Source organism: Anoplopoma fimbria, chromosome 1 (genome assembly GCF_027596085.1).
Source record: "Anoplopoma fimbria isolate UVic2021 breed Golden Eagle Sablefish chromosome 1, Afim_UVic_2022, whole genome shotgun sequence".
Taxonomy (NCBI): Eukaryota; Metazoa; Chordata; class Actinopteri; order Perciformes; family Anoplopomatidae; genus Anoplopoma; species Anoplopoma fimbria.
In genome coordinates, this window is record NC_072449.1 from 9484981 (window position 1) to 9503455 (window position 18475).

Consider the following 18475-nt stretch of genomic DNA (forward strand, 5'->3'; position numbering starts at 1 on the left):
GTTAAAGTGCCCGATGTTGATTTAATTTGTCTTGCTTGAAAGGACTGCAAAGCTATGGTTAAACTGTGTACATTTTTCTATGGCCAGAGACCCATTCATGCCCACACACTCTATAGTATGGTGATGGCGTTAGTCCATGCAATCCAAAATAAACAGAATGGAGAGATTCAACCAAGTGAGCGATTCACTATCTAGAGACACAATCATCGGCTCCTTCAGCACAGAGCTTGATTGCCATGGACTATACGATTTAGAAAGCCAATATGAGCTTTGTTTGAGTGTGTGTGTATGTGTATATGTGTTTTAGTGGGTCCATGTAGGTGAGACAATAAGACAGTGGGCAGAAAGCTTTCATAACAGTAACCATAACTTCGCTCGGATGCCATGTGTGCAACGATGACTTAAGGCCGTCTTGTGCGTTTTATACGTGCAGGATGTTGAAGTCCAGGTCAGTCTCTGATCATTCTGCTAACTCCTTTTCTCTCCTTGAACATCCAATTCCACTCTGCCACTGCCAATTTCAGGTGCTCTCCCTCTAGAATGCAGCGCCAGCCGATTTCAATAGAACAAACTGAAATTGGCAATTCACTCCCCCCGTATCGATCCAGTCACTTTAAGGCCAGGCACTCAACATTGAGAGCTGCCAACCAACCATGATTTTATTTATATATATATATATATATATATATATATATGTGTGTGTGTGTGTGTGTGTGTGTGTGTGTGTGTGTGTGTGTGTGTGTGTGTGTGTGTGTGTTTCTGTGTGTGGGTATGATTGGGAACCCTCACCAGTATTCTAGAGAATCAGTACCTGGATTGTCTACCAGATAGCAGATCTGCATAGACCAGAATTATTAAAGCTACTTTTTAGACAGCGGTCACCAATAACTGCTAAAATGTCTATTTACTGGTATCATTTGGAGTTGGATCACATTTGCACGTTTTTTTTGCTAAAATGTATTATCATCTATATTCCCACTCTAAAGGTCTCAATATAATAAATATATTAATACTGATTTCTATCTGGCCTTGGCTCTCAGACTATGTGTCTGTACACTCAATCATTCTCTCCGGTGATAAATACCAGGCCTATTAATAATTGACCATATGGAGGTATAGCAAATGTTCACTCAGGAAGACTAATGCGCACTCTCCATCTGATACTTGAGATAGGAGACATTTTCATGATGGTATTTTTTTCATCACACCATCTTCTACATTAACATTTATCCAAATAAGCCACTCTACAAGTTATGACACAATAATTGCCATGTTGTTCCCAGAATTGAAAACTCTCTGCTTTTCTGTCATGTATAAGGGCACATTTTGTAATGATTTATTGGCACGATTCAGTAATTCCTAACCTTGAACTGCTAAATCACTAACCCCCACCCCCCCTTAAATTAAAACCGTGAAAGTGAAACGTTTTTTTGGGCCGTTTCAAAAACTCTTAGTTTAGGTGGCTGGCCCGCAGCTATGTTTAAGTGTGGAGGTCCCTTTAAAATTCCTGATTTAATTTCCACAAACTAATAATTCTAGTTATTGCATTCAATCTATTTGTCCATGTCTCCCCTGCTCTCTCTTTCTCATACATTTTTAAATTGACATCCTTTCAACACTCACTGTTTGCTCCGTGCTGGCTAGCTTTGTCTGTTAAAGTGCCCACAAACTGCTGTGTAATACAGTGCAGAATAAACGTTGAAAGTTGTCAAGTCGAGGAAGATATATATATGATGAGCCACATGGAGCTTAAATTAAGGCCGAGATGTACAGAAATACAGTACTGTGAGTTTGGGCTGTTGACCCTTTGTCTTTCACACAATAGGTTCTGTCAGTTTCTGCACATAATTGCCTGATTCATGGCACAATTCATATACAGCACTTACCATTCTTTTGATGACAATAGTAATATATGTGCACTCAAATTTTTACTTCCTTATCTGCTTGGGGCCTGTAGTTTCAGCCACTGATTCAGTGCTCCCATTTATATGCTTGTTCTCCAGCTTCTCCTTTTGTTTTTTCCACATATTCACAATGGAGTTTCACCTCAAACAACCCTGGACCTCTACAGTCCATTTATAGAGTCCAATGCACACTAGCCCATTTTGTTTTCCATATATATATATATAATTGTATTAACCTGTTATATACAGTGCATGGGCAGGTTCCATTGATCTGAGACCTTATAACAGTGTTGGGCTTTGTTGATTCCAGCTATCAGCAATCTGTCCGTGATGGTCTGAGGAACCGCTTCGGGTGAATCTGCTACTTCTCATTAATGCAGTTGCTTAGCAAAACAAATTGTCAGTGAAACAATCAGCACATCTTTCTGTTTTCAATAAGCACCCTAGTGTTGCAGTACATTCACATCTAATGTAACCCCAGTGATATCTGCAATTAGCAAGTTGTTTCCTTAAATGTAGTGCTGCCTCCTTAACAGGCATCTATGTAGAGTATAATTACAGTCCATACAAAAATGCTACTCGACACCATCTCTAATTAACCTGGTGTCCTGGGCTTTCGCTTGTCAAATAAAAGAACGTTGCCGGTGCGTAAGGCTGGTAGAAGAGATTGTGGATGAAATCTATACATCCCCAGTTTTGGGATAATAATACATGATGTAATTAGCAGTGCTAATTTGTGCTTTTACTGGCATTTGATTCACATTAACGTGTGTTTGGTCTCCGACCGCATCACCCACATGTTGTAACATTGCTTGTGATGGGCACAGGGATAACCCCTTCCTGGCATATTAAACTGCCGCCACAGAATAAAGTTTAGTGGTGGAAAAATGATTATTTTTGCCTCGGGCCTCACAAAAATCAAGCCTAGGAAATGGCTACATAACAATGAACTGTCCGTGTTGATATGGCCATTCAACCTCCTAGGAGACAAATTCATCGAGCAATTGGGCCGGGTTGTTGCAGTTGTTCGCTGTGTGTGTGTGTGTTTGTAACTGTTACATCACCAATGACTGCACAAGCCATAATATGCAGGTGGCCCATCTAAGTGTTCCCATTATGCAGTATTCCCCATAAGCATGGCACAGATGTTGGACCCCTATGGGGGAGAAATAGCATATTGAATGAAGAGGGGAGTGCATATGCACAACTTTGTACACATACACACACACACACACACACACACAACTTATTCTGCATCCTTTCTAAGGGAAATGTCATCTATCCCTGCTGCTACTCTCTGCATGTTTTGACTATATAGACTCACACACACACACACAGTCCCATGAGCACGTGCACACACTGACCCACTCTGACTAATGAGTAAGTTAACTGTCAGTTTTAAGTTTTCCTAGTTGCTTTTAAGTGCGCTGTGTGCTGCAGCCGATGTAATGATTAACCACTATTTATTTGTGCGTGTTGTTATTCACGTTCTGTGCAAAGCTCACCAGTCGCTACTATCTTTGGAAAGAAGGTCAAGGTGTGAACATTTCTAATGTAGCCTTCTCACGGTCTTACATCAGCTGTGTTGCGAAACTTGGCAGTGACCTGGTGAACCGGGGGAGTTGTAATGAGAGTATCGCACAGGAATCTGCTGAGGAGCAAACAAGAAAAAAAAAATGACAGAAAACTTCTCGCTCTCCTCTCATGTGTTCAGGGCTCAAATGTACTGCTGCTGCTGAGCTGATCACGGTCTGTGGAGTATCAATATTTCATTATTTCATATCTGTGTGCCGAGCAGAGGAAGAGAGCGTGCTTTTCTCTCTCTCTCTCTGTGCATGTGCACATAAAATATTTTTTGTTTTTGGACTACTTCCAACTTTAGCCATTTCTTTCAGATTGCATATCGCCGATTCAAAAGTTAATATAATCTGACAGTTAATTATCTTAAAATGAATGTGCCGACGATGGCATAATAGCCATGCCATTGAAGGATAAACACGGCACAAACAAAAGTCAAAGTCATTCATAGACGATTGTTTCATCCTTAGCAAATGCACTTTTTCTTCTTCATCTATATCCCCATGGCAACATGTCCCACATTGCAATCACCCAGAACGATGACTACAAGAAACCTGATCAACTCTACAACAATCTTCTTCATGTGGAGTAATGAGAGATACTGAGCTTTTTTTTTTGTAAAAGGAAACTGACTTTTGTTGGCGGAGGTATGGAAGACAACATTAGCCATATAATGGGCACTAATGGACAAGGCTTCTTTTTATGCGTAATGATTGATGAACATGCTTTTAGCTGTGTGACCGGCTGACAGTCAGCGGTTTGAACCTGGGTGCAGCTCCTGCACTGGCAAACATCTGCCCTGCTGAAGTGTTACCTCAAGAGGTGCTGTTGTGCAGCTCATCCTCTCCTCCAGACGTCCTGGAAAGAGAACCTTCCTTTGGTGATGGTTCTGCAGCCCTTTATCTGTAACATCACATTTAGTCTTCTCGCATGTAGGTTTCTTGCACATGGAGATTTATGCATGCAATACCGTGTGTGTGTGTGTGTGTGTGTGTGTGTGTGTGTGTGTGTGTGTGTGTGTGTGTGTGTGTGTGTGTGTGTGTGTGTGTGTGTGTGATATTGCAGTAGTTGACATTTTTGTTGCATTGCTTCATTTCATTGCAGGGGCATCCCGGTAGATTGTTCACAGCAACTGTAGTCACTCATCAGGACTCTGCCTATCAAGCAAACTCAAAGACAAAAAAGATAAAAGAAAAAAAGAAAAACTTCTGAGACAAAGTTTCTGAGACAGAATCTTTCTTGTTTTATGTGTGTTTTTATAGGAGTTGTATCTGTTGAAGGTTTTCCCAGACGATCTAAACCTTCTTTGAAATCGTGAAGATGACATTGATGTTTTAGATTATTCATCAACTCTAACTTAATGAAACAGGGATGTCTAGAAGTCATGGTCCTATTTTATAACTACTAATAAGATAACCTGACTTCAAAAGAATCATCTTGCATATATCTATTTACGGTATTACAGTATTAGTATTGCAATGATACTATTAAACGCGCTCAAACATGTAACTGATTATTTAAATTCTGGTGGATGGATTGCGATGGTATGGTATTATCTCCGATTCCACTGCACGGCAATCGAGTCCAATCAATCCGAAATGGTTCTGACTTAACAGCAAACATTCTGCAGCGTATATTGATGTTGCAAAATATCAACATGTGGGTCAAACATGAATTAAAAACCACTCGAGAAATAAATATGAAATTTTTGTACCATGAGATTAATTAACATCCTCATTTTAAAGTTCAATTAGCTGTTTTATCTCTTTCTCTCCCCCCCCCCCCCCTTCCTCATCATTCTGGGAGTCAGGCTGTATGGGTTAGCAACAACGAATTTCCCCGTTGCCATGGCAACTCTGCGCGGGTGATCTTTTGTCAGGTGCCAAGAGCTTGCTGCAATGGAATAGTGTTGGTTATGTGTGTGTTTGTGTGTGCCTTTGTGCGTGCGTGTGTTTATGTGTGCGTGCGTGCATGTGTTTATGTGTGTGTGTGTGCATGTGTGTGTGTGTGTGTGTGTTTGCACTTGCTCATGGTGCCACTTTGACTGTGAGGGTTAGCAGGATAGAAAGACAACAGTGTGCTTATCTTGGAGAAAGACTGCAAATCCCCTCTCGGTCTGTCACTCTCACTCCTCCAGCAGCGTGACTCTCTTTCTCTCTCTCTCTCGGCTTCATTGTTCCATTATCTTTCCTTCAGAAACGTTATTATTGCATACTTCTCCCTATCACTTAGAATGACTTAACGGGTTCCCCACAACTTTTGTCATCCCCCTTCTGCTCTCACCTGCTCCCATGTCTCTTCCCCTCCCGAACACAAAGACACACATCATGAAAAGTTGCTGTGTGTACTCTGTTTGTCTACACCTACTCTCCTCCCTCGCCCTGTTCCATGATATGCAGATTCTTAGCTCTCAAAGTACAGACTGTATTGATCTTTACTGTCCTCACTCTCACTCTGTCTCCCTCCGCTCCCTCTATCCATTATCCTCCCTGCATTCTGCTCTTTTCTTTTTCCCTCCTCCCTCCATCCCTAATGACCTCTCTGCTGAATCAGAGGCCATGAAGAGTTATGGCATATCTTTATTTCTATATCACGATAATTAGAAAAACCTATTAGTCGCCGGTGAAAGTTAAACAGCATAGAGCACGGCAGCTGAGGACAAAAATGTTCCTATCAAAACATCTTGTGGCGCAGCTTCTGCATGCAGAGTTATCAGAACATGTCTGTGTGTCAGTGTGTGTGTGTGTGTGTGTGTGTGTGTGTGTGTGTGTGTGTGTGTGTGTGTCCTAAATTAGGTGAATGACTTGTTGTTGCTGTGTGGCTCTGCTTGCCAACACAGAGGCTCTCTCTTCAACTTCACTTAATCAGTATGCAGCTCTTCTCTGCATCACTGTCCTTGTGTTGTAAATACATAGACACACACACACACACACACACACACACACACACACACACACACACACACACACACACACAAAAAGGCAAATAAACACACATGCTTCATCGAAATTCCATTCCTTACTCCATCGCTGTCCTTGCGGTATAAATATCATGTATATAAATAGAGAAGGTGGAAAACGCAGAACTTGGACCGATTCCAGATTCTGAAACCGACATGTGCATGTGTGTGGACACGCAAACTTTCTCCCCCTCTCTTACTTTCTTTGATTCACAAGCAGGTACACACACACATGCGCACACACACACACACACACACACACACACACACACACACACACACACACACACACACACACACACACACACACACACACACACACACACACACACACACACAGGGTGAAATGCAGACACGCTTGTGAGAGCCCCAAATATGTGAACACACGAATACACACAAGCTTACTCACTTCGGGGTGATAAATAAAGCAGTGCGAGCTCAGCAGTAGTCCTTTGCTATGTCAGGCTTTACTGATGTCTGCTTCAATCCAGAGGAGTGGTTCAATCACGTCCCACCAGACCAATCTAATCTGTGACCCACAACATGCAAGAACACACACACACACACACACACACACACACACACACACACACACACACACACACACACACACACACACACACACACACACACACACAGCAATGAAAAAGCATTGAGAACATGTTTCATCTTTCTCTTATAAACAGTGACTTTTTTGTTAGCAAACCAACTGTCATAAAATGATGTCATCAAATTATCCTTTTTTAGAAGGAGAAGAAGGGAAATTTTTATTTTAATTAAATTGGCAAAACATGAATGGAGGAGGCCAGAGATGAAACTTGACAACGAGAGGAAATTATGTTTAAAAAAATGCAATGACTTAAAACCACTTTAGCAGTGTAAGAACTTAATATTAATTGGAAACTTGCAAGATAATAAGGAAAGGTGAAACGTTTGGAGGGAATAAAAAGCCTCTGAACACTGGCAGGAATTTAGCCAGCTGAGGTGCTGTCATACTGACAAGTAATAAACAGAAAATCACAAACTGTGGTCCCAAATCACTACTTTGCAGAAACCTGAGAAACCGCCATTTCCAATCACCAAGGTCTGCGAGTTTCATGACTGAGTGACTCTCAGGTGGTCCCTTTACAGTTTGGACTTAATACCTCCACACATAAACCCTGCAAGTTCCTAGATCAGATCCACTGATCCACACAACCAAGATAAAACCATTTAGATCTTTCATATGTTTCATGTCTTGGCTTTTAAATGTTGTGCAATGATGAGGTTAAAGCACACTGAACTGATTTTGATTCTGATTCAAGGCTGTTTGAGCTCTGAATGTGAATGTGACTCTATGCTTTTACATTTTCTTTTTTTTTTTAAATCTAGAAATAACAGATACAAAGCAAATGTGTTTTTTTTCTCTGTGACCCACTGTTGCATGGTTTGTACTTTCCCTCTTTCTGCCATAGATAGCCTACAGCTTTTGGCAACAACCTCAATGTCAGTCCTCTCCAACCTCTTAAAGACCCTGGCTTCTGTTTACTCATGCATGCTTGAGAGTTTATTCACCCAGTTAAGGGTCCCAAATGCTGAAAATAAAACTATATTTATTTGTTTGTCCTGGGACTTCTGCCCTCTCCGCTCCATCAAGATGTAAACACTCGGGACGATTGCCCTCTTGTGTGAAGGGCTGAGATACGGTAGGGCAAACTCAAGATAAAAACTTGAAATGCTAGATATATTCAATGTAACACGCCCTATTATGCTATTTTCTGGGTGCATATTTTTTATCTCAAGTTACAGTTACAACATGTTTACATGCGTAAATGCTCATAATCCGCCTTGTTTTTCTCATCCTGGCTGTCCTGCAGCACCTCTTCTCACCCTCTCTCTGAAATTCCCTGTTGTATCGCCTGCTCCTCCCTCCATAAAAATATACATAACACACTAAAGAAGAGGGGAAAAGTGGAAAAGCATAATGGGCCACTTTAAGTTAAAGATACAGGAAATCAATTATCCTCCCTCTTAGATTCAGTTGTTGCTGCACTTAAAAAAAAAACGTACACAGACTTCAAACTCAACGGGGAAGTCAGAATGATGCCACACTGGTGACGTCAGCGAAGCTGGAAGATTGTTTCTGCGTCATCTCGACTCCGGCTGTGGCCAAGTTGTCTGGATGTGCCGCTGCAGGCTACTGGTAATCTACGCCGTGACGACTTTGAAGCTGTGGAGGGTCGAGTTGGAGAGGAAAAAAATCAAAAGATCTTGCTTTTGGCCTCGATGGATGAAATTTTGAAAGTACTGTTCGAGCTGTTTTTGAAATCGTGACACCCTTAGATGAGATATCAATGTCTGCAAATTTTGAGAGTGCAGGTTTCAAAGAGTATAACATTTGTAGGCTACTCGCTGTAGGAGGGTGATTTCAACATTTGACCGAGAGAAACACGCATAGCTGAGAACATAAAACATGAGGTCTTGTCAATGTGTCATATCAAGAGGTAATTACATATGAACATGGGGAACATTGTTACGCTCCCCTTGTCATTGCACCTGGCCAGAAATATTCCAGCATGTAACCCCCTGTACAAAAAAAATCACTTCACATATTGATTTGTGAGCTTCAGAAAGGATGATAGGTATATTTTTTCCTTTTACATTTCCCTTTGTGCTTTGCTAGTCTTTGTGCTTTGCTAACTGAGTCTTTGTGCTTTGCTAACTGATTTAAAGTATGCAAAAATGAGAGTGGTATTAATCTCATCTCTGAGCGAGAGAGCGGATAGGTGTATTTCCCGAAACATCAACCTTTTTCCTTTAAATGTGTAACCCGTGTGTAGTATGTTTCTCATTCACATTCCCTACCCATGTTTTTCCTGCCCTGGCCAGAGATTTGTATCAGCAATCTCCTGGTCACAGGCCTGCTCCTCCAGCCTGTAGGCTACTGCTGCTCCTAAACACCTCTGTGGAAACCCTGACATGATACAGAACGAGGGGAAAAAGGATGGAGGAAAAATGGACGCGGTCAAAGTATCAGCAGATGAATGAAGAGGTTCAAAGGATGGGGGCAACTAGAGGGGACGGAAGTGAGGACGAGGGTAGCCACCTTACTCTCTTCCTCTCTTTCTTTCAATTATTTTTTCTTTCACACACACACACACACGTGTGAACTCTGCGTCTTTAAGTCTCGCTGTCTCTTACATCAAGCTGCCTGTCAACCCTTTCCGACTTGAACGATCCATCAGCTGCTGCTGCTGCTGCTGCTGATGATGCTGCTGCTGCTCCAAGACGTGGAGGTGGGGGGATAAGGATGTGAGGAGAAGGAGAGAAAGAAGTGGGTGAATAAGAGACTCTGGTCAGAAAGATGGACACCACCTCCGATGCAACAAAATATAGTTTTGGCTGTAGGTTGGGAATGGTTTTTGCCTCTGAAACCATTGAGGGACTGAAAGAGTTCCTCGTGCTACACATGCATCGCTCTCACTTTTCTCTCACAATTAATCGTCCTTCTCCTCCCTTCTCCCGGACTACTCATCTTCCACCATCTCTTCTGGCACTTGGAGAACCGATGCAAGTGCAGCAAGTAAATGAAGCAGCCATCTCTCAGCGGAAATCCTCTTTGACATATATATTTTTTTTTTTTTCATACAAAATAATTTGGTGTAATGACCAGTAAAGAATTATGATAAATCACCCCCGGCTTTTGCCTTGAGTGCCAGTCCAAATTGCTGCCTGCACTCGCTGTTGATGGAAGGTACAGTGTTACAGCTTTACATTTTACAGTCCATCCTCCTCGCCCGCCTGTCCATCACCTGCTCCGCTCTCCCCTTCACCGCTCAGTCATTCTCGGAAAACCGCATTATTCATGGGACCCGGAAAATTACTCAGTCGAGGCACTTAAGCATGCTCATAAATTTATTTAAAAATAGGTCCTACCCTTTTTCCCTCACCGTCTCCTCTCCTCATTCATGTTCTAGTCTTCTCTCTAGGTGTCTGTAATTTCACTTGTCTGCAGTGTCCTCACTGTTTATCTCCCATCCTCTCTTCTCTTCACCTCTCCATCTCATCAGTCGTTCCCCCCCCCCCCCCCCTTTTGGTTTCTTATCAAACTCTGCCCTCTCCTCTCCGGGCAAGATGGAGAGAGAGAGAGAGAGAGAGAGAGGAGAGAAAAGCAAAGACCAGGGTGGAAGAGGAGATAGGGGAGAGAAGAGTGACAGCAGCTTACGGGTGAAGTGGGTGGGGGCTTCCCCCCCCCCCCTCCCTCCCTGGTTTTCTATGTCACTATCCAACTCGCTCTCCCTTCCTTGCACTTTCTCTTTTTTACTCATCACACACACACACACACACACACACACACACACACACACACACACACACACACACACACACACACACACACACACACACACACACACACACACACACACACACACACACACTGCAGGGGTCTCTGTTCTTCCTTGTCTAGTTGAGTTTCTTTAAGGGTTATCAGCTTCGCTCAAACACAGCTGAGATCTTCCTGGTGTTGCCCTCGCTCGCCTGAGGTGTGCGCACACACACTCTTGCATGCATGCATTCCTGTCTATATACAAATACTCACATACACCCTCAGGGAAAACGCGGGAATAAACACTGCCAGAAGTATCTTCAAAAAAATGCAATATACACTTTCAAGCAAAACAGACGTGTGAGACACATATTTTGCAAAACGAGAATACACCCATGCAGCGTGCTTAAGCAAAACCTGCTGCTTTTGTCCATGCCTTTTGGCCGTGAATCAGCATTCTGCCTGAATTATAGGGCTGCATTATGGATTCACTCCACAACCCACATACTCTCTAGACATTGTTCCGAGAAACAAACACACACACACACACACACACACACACAGCCGTAGCTAGTGGACCAACAGACGCCACTAAAACATTTCTTTTAAATAACACAAAAAAACAGGCGCTTAACGTCAATTTCCCCCTGTTGGTGAGACCGTTATTTAACACAACCACAGAAATTATACAATCGATTAGCTGTGGCTAGAAGAAACACATGCTCTTCCTACGTTCACACTTGCAGGCAGAGCCAAACAGGATGCGTGTGTTCTAAGGGCCAGGGATTTGCAGATTACATTGCGACAGTCATGGTCTTATCTATTATCAATTATATAATCTGTATGCAGTCCTTTGTGTATACACATCATAGTCTTAACACCACTTGATCATCATAACATCCACATGACCAGTTAAAGTAGTACTAGTTTCCTCTATGATCTACCCGTTCAAAGTACATTTTAAAGTAATTCCTTTTTTCGTAAATGTTTGGCTCTGAAAAGGATCGGGTAGCTGTGGATTTGTTGGACTGTTAAGATACTCATTACCTACACTATAGAAGTGCGTGTGTGTGTGTGTGTGTGTGTGTGTGTGTGTCTGTGTGGTTGAGTGCTGATCCTCTAAAAGCAAGTCAGGCCTTAATTAAGCAGGCCCGTGTATCGTTCGGTACTAACGCTAACAATGCAAGTGATCCCTGCTCATTAGGCAAATCTCTCCGTAAATCTTTGCCCCTCTCTGCTGTAGTAGTAGTAGTTACAGAGCGCTCTCACCGGCACGCGACGGATCCACATCATTACTCACGCTTAACAAACACACACACACGCACACACGCACGCATAAACACAGTCACGGCCATACACACATGCAATGTAGAGCTGCAATAATGCGTCATTACACTTGCTAACCAAGCAGAAATAACATCCGGTCAGTGTCAGTGGGCGAGGACATACCGCCGCTGGTTTGTCTCGTTAGGCTGAAAGGCAATGACTGCTTACACACACACACACACACACACACACACACACACACACACACACACACACACACACACACACACACACACACACACACACACACACAATGTGTTTATTAAAGTAGCTGTATTCAACATGATGAGCTTTATTAAGCATCAACCAACTATTGGCCATGTAAAGACACAGTTGAGTAATGTCTACCTGAGCAGAGAATGAAGTCACTCTTGCGACATTAGCAGCGTTAGCTATGAGCCGTTAGCTTGTTGTTGCTATGCTGAGAGCTGGTGAGAGGCAATGGAAATGCTCCCAATCCCGAATCTTGCACAGTTTCAAGGTCCAACTACCACAAATGAAAACACAACCATGTTCTCGGCTATCTTTTTAAACACCATCTAAAACCAGGCTTGCTGTAGAAGTATATCTACATTTTCAGAAGTTTCAAAGAAACAGGAGACCATCTTTTGATGGGATCACACAAGCTGCGATGCCACATTGGACACACTTCCTACCCCTCTACTTCCTGCAACCTTGCACAGAACATGCACACCTTCGAACCTGGCCTACATTTAGATTTCAACTACTATCCAGTAAATGTTTGTGACTGCATCTTACACGATTGCATTTTCAAAATCTGTCCAGGGCCTGATACCTGGCAAAGTACTCGAGGCTGCCTCGGTTGTCGTTCCTGCTATACTAATCTCCAGTATCACATTTTGCTATGATGACACACACACACACACACACACACACACACACACACACACACACACACACACACACACACACACACACACACACACTCAGACTCACTCAATGTGACATCAATACCAGTCGCGACAGAGTTTTAAACAACAACAGAATAAGGTCTAGGCCTTTAAGCATGAAGGGACCAAGGACAAAATTACCTCTGAACTAAAACTGGGTCGAAAACAAAATAAAGCTTTACTGAAAAATACATAAATGAGGAAAATAAAACTTGAAGAATGTCTGTCAATTGAAATCAAAGCAATTGTTTTGTCAGTATAGTCAGTAATGTTATCTTGCCAATGCGGCCCTATTAATTGCACCTCCGTCCTCTCTGTCTTTTACCGTATGTCCTTTAATCACTCCTCCCTGTCTCCTCAGTTGCTTCCTCCTGCTTAACCTGACCTCGCTTTGTGCCACCACCACCTTAGCCTTGGGCTAATGGAAGTCATCAAGCTGATCGAACAGCTAGAGCCAGCAACAAACACAATCACACACACACACATAAAGAGTGCTGATACCCACTGTTAGTAATACAAATACAATTGCAAAAAAAAAATGTATGTCAGCCCTACTCGGTCTAAAACCCTGCTGTTTTTTTTTCTGTGAATGAGACGTGTTTGGGTGTGAGTGTAAGCAAATGCCATATATTTTATTCATATGCTTAACCATGTGTAAAAAGCTTTCTATAGCTCAAGGTTCAATTTGACGTGACACCTCACTTGACCTAATGAATTCAGCTTTGTATCATGTTGACCCTGCTAAAACATGAATCATTTATTTCACATGCAAATACACTTTGCTGTAGTCTGTGCTGCATTTTTGAAGCATTGGTTTGAGTTGTTTCACCTGAAAACACAAACTAAAGAATGAGAGAAACCCAGCCCTCTCCCTTCATACTAACTTTTCCTCTCCTCACTTTCTTTATTGTCTTTTCTTCAATTATCACCTCTGCCTTCCACCTTATTTTTTTCTTACCTCTACATTCACAATTCCAACATCACTCAAATTTGTTGAGAGTATGCTGGCACAGCAGTCCTTCTAGGCCATTATGGGCTGGCATAAATTGAACATGCTTTACTATCTAAATGGAAAGCTGGATCTTGCTTTCACTAAATCTCTGAATACCAAACGTTGCTAAATCTGCATCAACGCTGAACCCGCTGAAAGCTGTTTTTACGTAAGAAGCATTATATACTTTAAACAAGCAGGCACATTAGCTCCAGCAGCCACCAGCAGCTGGCCTTCGCCAAGTAAACCATTTACAATCCAAGTAGAGCAGCTGAAAGTCAAACCGCTACACACAGGCACAAAAAAAGACATTGCTCTCTTTTATCTTGAGCTTAATTTTCTCTAAATCTCTTATACCACTCTGGTGGATAGTTGAATTTCAAATGCCTAAAGAGAGTGTTTTGTTAAACAAAAAAAAAGAAATGTTTTGAAAAAGAAATGCTCAAAAGAAGTTTAGATGTTTAAGCCCGTCTTCAAACTGTGAAGCAATCAGTCTAAGCAGTCAATATGCCTATCTTTAAAACGGTACTTCTTTGTCTCTCAACGTTGTTGCCACTAATACAATAAATTGGTGCCTTTTTAACAGCAGAGACTCATTACCTTGTAAACGAAAAACAAACAGAAAGCTGGTTTATTCTCTTACTCAGTTATTAGACTGTTATTACAACCATTTTCGCTCATTCTCTCTGGTCACTTAAAGATGTGATGGAGCGCACTCTAAAAAGCAATGCACCTGGGTAACGCAACCACACGGCTTGACACACAAACACATACATGCATACATACATACATATATACATACATACAGTCGCCTTCCTTGAGACTAGCTGCAAAAGCAATTGTACCATGTCAGCTAAAGTAAAAGCACAGAGTACATGACTGAACTAAACGGGTGTCAGTGGAATATTACCCAGCAGAGCACAATGCACTGACTAGCTGCAAAGCGGGCAGGTAAACAGTTGGCTGTTTGTCTGTGTACCTAATAAGAGATACAGGGATGGGAAGATGCACCGATGGAGATCAGGGCAGAACAATGGATGGAAAAAGACAAACAAATGTGAAGGTTAAAAAAAAAAAACCATGAGACTAGGATTCAGGGGAGGATACAGATGATTGACTTTGTGCAAATGTCACCTCATTTAATGAAATAATGGTTACATGAACAAAATATAATCAGTGGCAAAGCTCATTGCTGTTTGAATGCAGTCCTAAAGAAACAGAAGACGGAACATAATGATAAGTAGGGGGACAAATAAGATAAAGATCAAATTCACTACTGGCCATCCTAAAGCACAAACTAGGGCCCACACTGCGGAACAAAGACGGTCTATTCAGAACGTCAGCCGGGGACACAATGCTCCACATTTTATTTTATGAAATTATGCCTCTCCTGCTCCCCTTCCCCTGAAATGAATGATAATGACACAAATTGCTAATCTTTGTTATATACAAGAGCAATGACTGTAGGGCACTGCTGAGCAGCACAAATACAGTAACTGCAACTTTTCCCCCAAACTTGCAGTATCTTTTTAGACAGGAGAGAGAGGGCCACAATCTCCAGGGACCCGGAATTCACAAGGCAAACAATACTATTGCAGAGCTTTGCAGCGCAGACGGCAGCAGAAGTAGCAGAGGGTTGAGAACCACCCTTTCTCACTTTCGCACTAACTCTAGCTCTCCCTCTAGCTCTCCCTCTGCACCCCCCTTTTCTCTCTATTTCTACCCTGCCTCCACCTTTCTCTTCCAACATACTGGGTCAGTCGAGCTCCTGCACTGCAGCACTGTTGAGTGATGTGTTGAAGGCTTTTTCATGATCTCAGGACGAACAAAAGTGCACCAGTTGGCGCGGTTCTCTTCCCTTCTTGGATTTCTCTGTATTTGTAGGCTATAATGTACCATCTGTGCCTGCTTTTTAATTGATTGCAGCATAATTTTAGCAACACCTAGGCTTAAGTGTGGCAAATCCGTCAAATGACAGTCGGCCCTCTGAGGATTAACCCAATTGACGCAGTCCAAGTCGTCAGATGGATGCAGTATTCGTCACAGCACCAGTAGCAAATGTAGTGCCTGCATTTAACGGCAAAAACTGCACTCTCCTGTCTTTGCACAAGATATACACAGCACTTTTAGACACTGCAAAGAAAACCAAAAGTTAGTTGAGCCATCAGCATAATCACACACAACTGAAATAAGCTCTTACAAACACACACACCAACACACACACACACACACACACACACACACACACACACACACACACACACACACACACACACACACACACACACACACACACACACACACACACAGGCCTTCCCCACATTTCCCAACACAAACATACACGCATGCACAAAAAGTGGAACGTGCTTTTCTGTATGCAGCACCTGCAGTATACTGCAACTTCAGCACCTTAGTCAGAGACAGATTGGCTTTTTCAGCACACTGGAGATAATTCCCTGTTTCCCAAACAGGGAAAGCATATCACACACCAGCTACACACTTGCACACGTACATATAATGCTAAATATAAGTGCTCACAACCGTCTCTCAGTGTTTTCATAATGTGCTCTCTCTCTCTGCTTTGGACTCTCAGTTTGGTTAATTGGACAATTATGGATTATTTCAGCAACAAAAGAGCACAAAGAATCCCTACTTTCTCTAAGTGGCACATCCTTCACAATCCTCAACCGAAAACTCCATGTTTTCTCACCCTTCCCTAAGCCGCTTGTCTGTGCTCTCCCTCCCATCAATATTGCTCTCAAACTGATCTCTTCCTCCCATTTGTTTTATTCCTCTTGCTATTCATGCCGCGCTGCCATTCCAAATCATGTCTGGTGCTAATTAAGACTCTCAAATACCCATCAACAAACACACACACACACACTAACGGTGCAGTGAAAAACAAGAAAACAGAAACACATGGCAGAAATGTAGCCACCTCAATGACGTATATGTCTGTTTGGCTGCATATCTTTCCGTCTGGCATTCTTTGTGTCTCTCATTGCACAAACATACACAAGCATGCGCACACACAGACACACCTCGGTGCACTGACAACTGACAGCACACCTCTTTCGCTATGCAGTGCAGGCACATTTCTAGCAAAACAGCAACCAGAGGCCCAACAATATTCTGAGCAAAAAGAGGACAGAAGAAAAGATCTATAGAACAACATTTCTGGGGACCATCTCAATAGTTAAACGGTAATACAAACAGTCACCTTCAGGCGGCCGATTCCACTCAACATGAAATATATGCACTTATATTTACTTATGGCAAATGGCTAGAGTGAATTCTTAGCTGCAGTGAGAGCCTTCAGAAGCTTTTCTAATAGGCTTATAGTATCTCATATCTCTAAAACGAGCTAATTTGAAACAGCTATGTCATGGTTAAGGTTTAAATCAACCAATTGATATAGAATTATGTGTCATTACATTTGTTTTAACAGGCATGCGATGCTGGATTATTTTCTGCATTATGTTCTAATGACACTTTAGATAAAGGAATGAAGGAAAGTGGGTCAAGCTTTCTTATTTTTCAACTGAGAGCAAATCTAACTCAAGACAAAGGGTTTGCAGGACATTTACAGCATAGTGACTTATTGTCAACCCAACACCATCAAACCCACCACAGAATGTATCTTAATAAAGTAGGTTGATGCATGAAAAGGTCATTCAAGTATCCGCGTTCTATAAAAAAATGAAAGGATCAAGAGTGTGCAAGAGAGCCATGGCAGACATTTTGTTTCCATAGAAGTTAGAAGACAGTCTGAAGGATTTGAAATGGAGATGCATATAAACCTTTACCAGTCCAAAGACAGGCAACATCTACAAATAGTTTATTTTCAACAAACCTGTGTTTGAAGCTGGTTAATTTGTAAAAACCTATACTAGCGGGGGAGAAAAAACTGACCCCAGTTAAATAAGGGAAGCTGCAAAGCCAGCCACAGACCTGTTCCAGAGTGGTGAAACCCCCCAAAAAGATCACAATACAAACTCAGCATAAGGATAGACAGGAACACACAAGTGGACAAAAGAGAGAAAGAGAAAGACAGACAGGGGAAAAAAAAAAAAAAAAAAAAGTCATAGGGAAACGGACAAAGCCAAAGACAGGGAGGCACACACTTCATTTACCGTGCTGAAGTCTTGCCAATGTACAAACCTCAAGAGAGATGTTGAAGGAAAGGTTAACTCCACTGCGAAAATTCAAATATCACTGACTGAATAGAGAGGGATTCAAACAAGCAGTGAATGTTTACATTTCACACACAAAAAAGAAACATTTAGCCAACCTTCAATCCTATTGGTTGCCATTGTCTAATATTCTACCAAAGTATGAAATCACTTGGAGATATTAGTGCAGGATAACAAGAGGATTTATTGGGATAAAACCACTCAGCATGGTGTGATGGGACAAAGCCTAGCACTCATTTGTGAAATATAATGGTGGGTTGGTGACAGGAGTGGAGGTTAAACGCTCTTACCAAGATATGGGACTATA